Source organism: Carettochelys insculpta, chromosome 17, assembly GCF_033958435.1.
Source record: "Carettochelys insculpta isolate YL-2023 chromosome 17, ASM3395843v1, whole genome shotgun sequence".
In the NCBI taxonomy this organism is placed as follows: domain Eukaryota; kingdom Metazoa; phylum Chordata; order Testudines; family Carettochelyidae; genus Carettochelys; species Carettochelys insculpta.
Window position 1 is genome coordinate 31294963 of NC_134153.1, and position 6000 is coordinate 31300962.

Below are 6000 nucleotides of genomic sequence, written 5' to 3' on the forward strand. Positions count from 1 at the left end.
GCTCAGCCCCTCGGGGGTCAGGGTGGCCTCCTGGGCTTTGCTGCTGCCATGAGGAAGACCACAGAACTTGGCTGTGGTTCATCTGACAGTGAAAATGGCAGTAAATATCAGGGGCTGTCACCTTATCCCTCTGCCCAGGAAAAGCGATGTGTGCATAATCATTTACCAGCCAGCTGGGCTAGTAAAGGTGTCACAGATATACATGCAAATCATCAAGCTGAGCGGCCACATTACACATGATCCAGACCAGGAACAACCTTTTCCCTGGATTGGGACCATTAAGCTTATAAAAGCCTGCTCGCTTCTTAGAACTGACGGGTATTAATGGCTCTTCCGAGCCAGATGACAGCTGGTACCAATGTCGTCTGAGCCAGCAGGTCTCCCAGGACTGACTTGGGTTTAACAAGTCACAACAGTACAGTGCAGAATCCTTTGGGGGCCCTGGGCCGCGTTCCCATGTAGCTCTCAACGCATCTCTGGGGGAGGGGCCATAGCTGCTGTTCAGCACCTGTACAGGTCATTGGGCAGTTAAAAGGCATCACTTCCTGGGAGGCAGTGGTCCCTGACAGCAGCCAAGTCTCATTATCAGCACCCAGAGCCAGCCCTCCCCTGAGGGTGCCTACCACACCTCCCCGCTCGAGGGTGCCTGCCTGCAGGTGCCGCGTGTCAGGTCAGGATGTTTCTCCCCCCAGCATATGAGCTAGATGCTCAGCCATTTCCAGGTGAGAGCTTCCACCATGCAGCACAAAGGGGTGTGCAGCGAAGCGCAGCTGCGGGGCTCCTCTCTCAGTTCAGGGAGGACCACCCAGCGGATGGCGTCCCCACTTCTTGGCCGAAGCCGACGCTCCTGCGGAAGGGGTTTGAGTTCCCCTTCCACAGGGTCTTGCTATTCAGACAACAGCGTTTTGGAGCCCCCAGGCAGGGCCTTGCAAACCTGTTCTGTCCCTAGCGCAGGCAACGGTAACAGACAAATGCTCAGAATCGGGGAGGAGGGCTCTGGCCGGGGGGGGGGGGGGGGGGGGCAGGCTCCAGAGTGGGGCCAGCAATGAGGCGTTCAGGGGCAGGGGTGCCACGCTGGGACCAAGGAGTTGGGGTGCTGCGGGTGCAGGCTCTGGGATTAGGCTGGGGAGGAGGGTATTGGGGTGCAGGAGGGTATGCTGGGGGGGGTTGGGATTTAGGGTGGGGAAGGGGGATGGGCTGCAGGTGGGCCTCTGGGCATATTGTCCAGGTGGCACTTACCTGCAGCTGGTCCTAGAAGCAGTGGCCTGTCCCTGCTGTGGCCCTGCAGCTGCCCTGTCCATAGGCACGGCCCCTGCAGCTTCCATTGGCCAAGGTTCCCAGACAGTGCGCACTGCAGAGCCAGCTTGTGGGGTGGGGCAGTGTGCAGCGCCCCCCTGGTGGGCCTGCTTCCAGGCGCCGTGCAAAGCCGCTGTACGTGCAGAGCAGAGGAGGGCAGGGCAGGGCAGACCAGTCTCCCACCACTGCCCAGTGGCAGCTCGAGGGCCAGGGTGGACGTGTCTCCAGGCCAGATGGTGTGGCCTCCAGGTGAGCAACATACACACCCACACCCGGCGGACAGTTGACAGAGTACAAAGAGGGCTCTAGTGGGGAACAGCAGTCCCTGGGGTTGGCCCTTGGCAGGCCACAGAGCAGGTAGTAACTGGGGTGTGGACGGAAGCGCCCATAGTAACCCAGAGGAGAAGGCCGCGAGGTGGGCCAGGGTCTGGGGGTCAGAGCTGGTGCAAGAGCTGGCAGTGGCTGCTAGGCACAGGTCCCTGGACAGGAGGGGGTGTTGTGGGCAGGCCTGGGGCCCTGCCTGCCCTGGGAAAGCGGCACACACACGGCCGGAGAGTGGAAGCCTGAGAACTAGTCTCCCAGTGAGGCAGGAGGCAGCACCTGAGTGCCGGTGACCAGCGGTAGCTGCTGCCGTCAGCCAGGTGAGGCCGGCTTGCTCCTGTGGAGCCTGAGGCCCCTCCACGGCCTGCCAGTGAGCTACCCGCGCGCCCTGCAGCGGGCAGGTGTGGGGCTGGCTGGGAGTAACGGTGCTGCAGCTGTGCCCTGTGGCTCAGGCTGACCCCAGCTGATGGGCTCACGTTGCAGCCTGAGACGTGCCCAGCCCCGCCCCCCCCCCCCCCAGCTCCTTGCCAGCATTCCCCATGGGCCACGGCCAGGTGCCAGCGCCTGGGCACGCACCCAGCCCCAGCGCGGGCGGTGCCATGGGCTGGGGCCGGCAGCTGCAGCAGAACCCATGGCATCGCCTGCCCTCTACGGGTGACCGGCCAACTTTGCAGGAGCAAAGCAGAGCCTCTCTTGCCAGGCTGTGCCCCGCCGAGGCGCAGAGCAGACCCTTGCGGGAGCTGGCCCAGCACTGCCCTCCCTCGCGGCCCAGGGACTGCCCCGGGGCGTAGGGCGCGCCAGCATGGCCACCCCGCAGTGCACCCACAGCTGGAGCTGGGGCTGAGCGGCGCTCGGCCCGTGGGAGCCAGGCTCTTGGCTGTGAGTTCCCCAGGGGCACTGAGACCCGAGCAGTTCACCTTCTGGGGCTGAGGCATCACCCATCTGGTGCAGCATCCTAACAGGCATGGCGGAGGGTGGCTCCAGCCCAGGTGGGGGCTGGGGCCATCCTGGACAGATGGGAGGGACCCAGCCAGCCCCCTTTGCCCTGCCTGGCGGCCTGCAGGAGAGCCCCAGGGCCCAGCCAAGGCGGCCCCCTCTCCTCCTGCAGCCAAGCAGCCCAGGCAGCTCTGACCAGAGCAGCCCAGCATGGGGCACTGGGGCCCTGCTTACTGACACTGCTGGCCCCTGGCCTAGCCCCTCAGCGCCCCATGCTGCATCAACCCCTCCAGGCAGTCCTAGAAGAGCTGTGAGCATCCTGCAGCCCTCCCACTGACTCTACCCAGCACTGGGGGGCACTGGGCCTGATGCCCCCTTCCTGCTGGGCCCAGGACTTGGCATGCCATTACTGCTAGACTAGGAGCCTGAGCCCTCGCTCCAGCCACAGCCCAGGCTGGCACTGGCACATCAGGGCACGCTCACCCCCCGGCCCCACCTCCCAGCTGCCACAGCCTCGCCGTCCCGCCAAACGGCCTCAGGCTGGCCTGCCAAGGCAGAGACACCTGGGAACCGAAGAGAGCGACTGTCAGCTTCGCCCTCCCCGCGAGCCAGGGCGTGTGCTGCCCCGCGCTGGTGGGAACAGCTGCCCTGCCCTGCTGGCTGTTTACGGAGCCAGCATTAGGCCAGCCCAAGAGCCTGGGGAGCTGCAGGGGCACCACACCTCACAGAGCGGGCTCCAGTGCTTGGCAGACAAGCCAGTATCAGGGCAGGAACATTGACTCCTTCTCCCTGGGGGTCTTGGAGGACATGCAAACCCAACCCCTGCAGATACTGCAGTGCCCCAGGGCCAGTGGGCACCAGTGTGCCAGGGAGGCGTGCGTGTCAGAGGCCCTGCTGTGCGCTGGCACTGTGGGAAGAAGGGGACGAGGAGCCAGAGCTTTGAAAGTAATTTTTAATGGCTCTTGTAACAGCCTTTGTTTAGCTTTGTCTTTTCTACAGAAATGCGGTGTAAAAAGTCCCCGTTCTGTACACAGCGGTTTGACAATTTGGAATAAGAAATCCAGCTCAGGGCGACCGCGTGGTGCCCAGGGTCATTGCCTAACACCACTGGTGGAGAAACCCATAAGAACTAACCCGGAAAGCAACAAGCGCCACACCAGCCGGGGAGCCCCCGCCAGAGTCCAGCCACCTCCAGTACATATTTACAGCAGGCTCCTCTCTTGGGACACATCCCCAGGGCAGGGGAAGGGGGCCGGACAGCCGGCTGCTCCCCCAGCCTGTTACTGGTTCCACAAGCATTCTCCCTTCTCCCGAAAGGCCCCAGGATTGCAGGTAGCCTCGTAAACTTGTCATCAGACTTACCTGCCATCGCCAGGTGGGTGCCATCTGCTACGTGTGGTGAAACAGCCCCAGGGCAATAAGCAAGCGGGTACCTCCCCCCAGAAAGGGCTTTACCTGCGCAGGGCCTTGTGCCCAAAGCTGCACTTGGCACACGACTGGCTTCCTGGCCTGGGCTCAGCTGGCACTTGCTCAGCGTGGCCTTCCCGGGAGCAGCAAGAAGGAGAGCAGCCGAGGGGTGGCCTATGGCCCAGCAGGAGGCAGATCACAGCCGGGCGGGGAGAGCCTTGTTCCCCTGGGGCGCCCGCCCCGCACTGCGCCCACAGCGAATCCCCACACCCCAGGCACTGGCACAGAATGGGCATGAAGGGCTTGGCAGCTGCTGTAACACTGGCTGCAGCAGAGCAAGGCCACCACCAGGGGCGGGGGGTTAGTTACAGCACCATTGCCCCAGCTGGGGGCTATACCTACGTGTGCCGGCTGGCAGGTGTCCCCACGCCCCTTGTCTCTCCTGGCACCAGCTCGGAGCTGCTCCCTGCTAGGGGTGCCACAGCAGGGCCCGAGAATCAAGCGCACGCCTCTGCAATCAGATGAGCCCCAGCTGCCTCTCGCTGCCCAGGCCTCACGTTGGCGAGATTGTCCCGGGCAGCTTGTCACGCAGCCCTGGGCAGGCGGCTGAGGCACCCCAGCGAGTGAGCAGGTTCGGCAGGGCAGCTGCTGTACAGGTGCATGGCTTTGAGAGGCAGGACTTGTCACTGTGCTGCTTTGGCTGAGGGGGAGTTCTTGGCACAAAGCCCCTTGTGGGCCAGCCACTCCCTGGGGGGCTGGCACTGAAAGTGTGCCTGAGGTGAAATGCAGGCGAGGAACCCCGGCCTGACAGCTCGCGCCATGAGAGGTGCAGCTCACAGGCAGTGCTCACGCTGAGCGCTAGGGACTGGAACTGGGACGGGGGGTGTGGCTGTGCCGGAGCATGAGGGGAGCAGAGGCAGAGGAGAAACACTGGGGGTTCAGGGGAGCACCAGCTGGGACACAGCAGGGGAAGGAAGTCAGGGACTGACCCAGCCTAACCTGGTGCATCATGGAGAAAAGGGATGTCTGGGACGCTTGACAATAGGAATGTGGTACCAATCTTCAAGCCAGGGGAAAAGTGCGATCCTGCCAATTAGTGTGTCAACAGGGTAATTGATAAGGGCACAGCCCAGGCCAGGCTGAGGAGATGCTGTTGGGGCCACTAAGCTGCAGGGAGAGGCCGCGCACTCACTTCCCAAGCAGGAGCGAAGTGCTTCCAGCCACTCACTACAGCCACACTTCATTCAGCCCCACTGGCTGCAGACTCTGGCCTCGGCCTTGGGCTCTGGCGGCTGTGGGAGGTGGAAGAAGAGTTAACAGAAGGGCAGGGGCCGGTAGCGTGCGAAGGTACGAGAGAGGAAATGGGGGGTCGAGTGAGGAGATGAGGAAGGCTAAGGGGCCAGGTTGGCAGTCAGACACCTGAAGTGGGGAACGCTGGGGGAACGGCTTACAAGACAACCAAGGGTCAAGGGGCTGCTGGCACTGAGGGGAGCTGAGGAAGCCTTAAGGTGTTGGCTTGTGAGCAGCCCTCTTGGGACTGAGGGGGAGGGTTGGTGTCAGGGAACTTAAAGATGAACGAGAAGCGGTAGCAGCAGAGGGGCGCAGTCTCCATTACTGGCGAGATTTCAGAGCAGCTTGGACAGATGCTGCTCAGGGTAACAGCGGTGGTACCTGGTCCTGCTGTGAGGGCAGGGACTGGACTCGGTGACCTCCCAAGGGCCCTTCCGGTCCTGGTGGTCTGAGAGTCCCTGGAGAGGGACGGGACGAAGCATGTGGCAGGGCTGAGCCGGGTGGGCAGAGGTCTGGCTGGGGAATGAGGGTGTTTGAGGGCGAGGCAGGCAGGAGCAATAGACAGCAAAGGGGAGGGCAGGGAAGAGACACAGAGGAGGGATGGCTGCAGCCACAGCCAGCGGGTGGAGGTGGCACTGAGGCAGTCGGGGGCTGGCAAGCAAGGTGTGAAGGCAGCACAGCCGGCGGCACATGGGAGCAGGAGGCCATGATGTGTGACATGAGTAGGTGGGCAGCTGTGGGTGCAGAGGA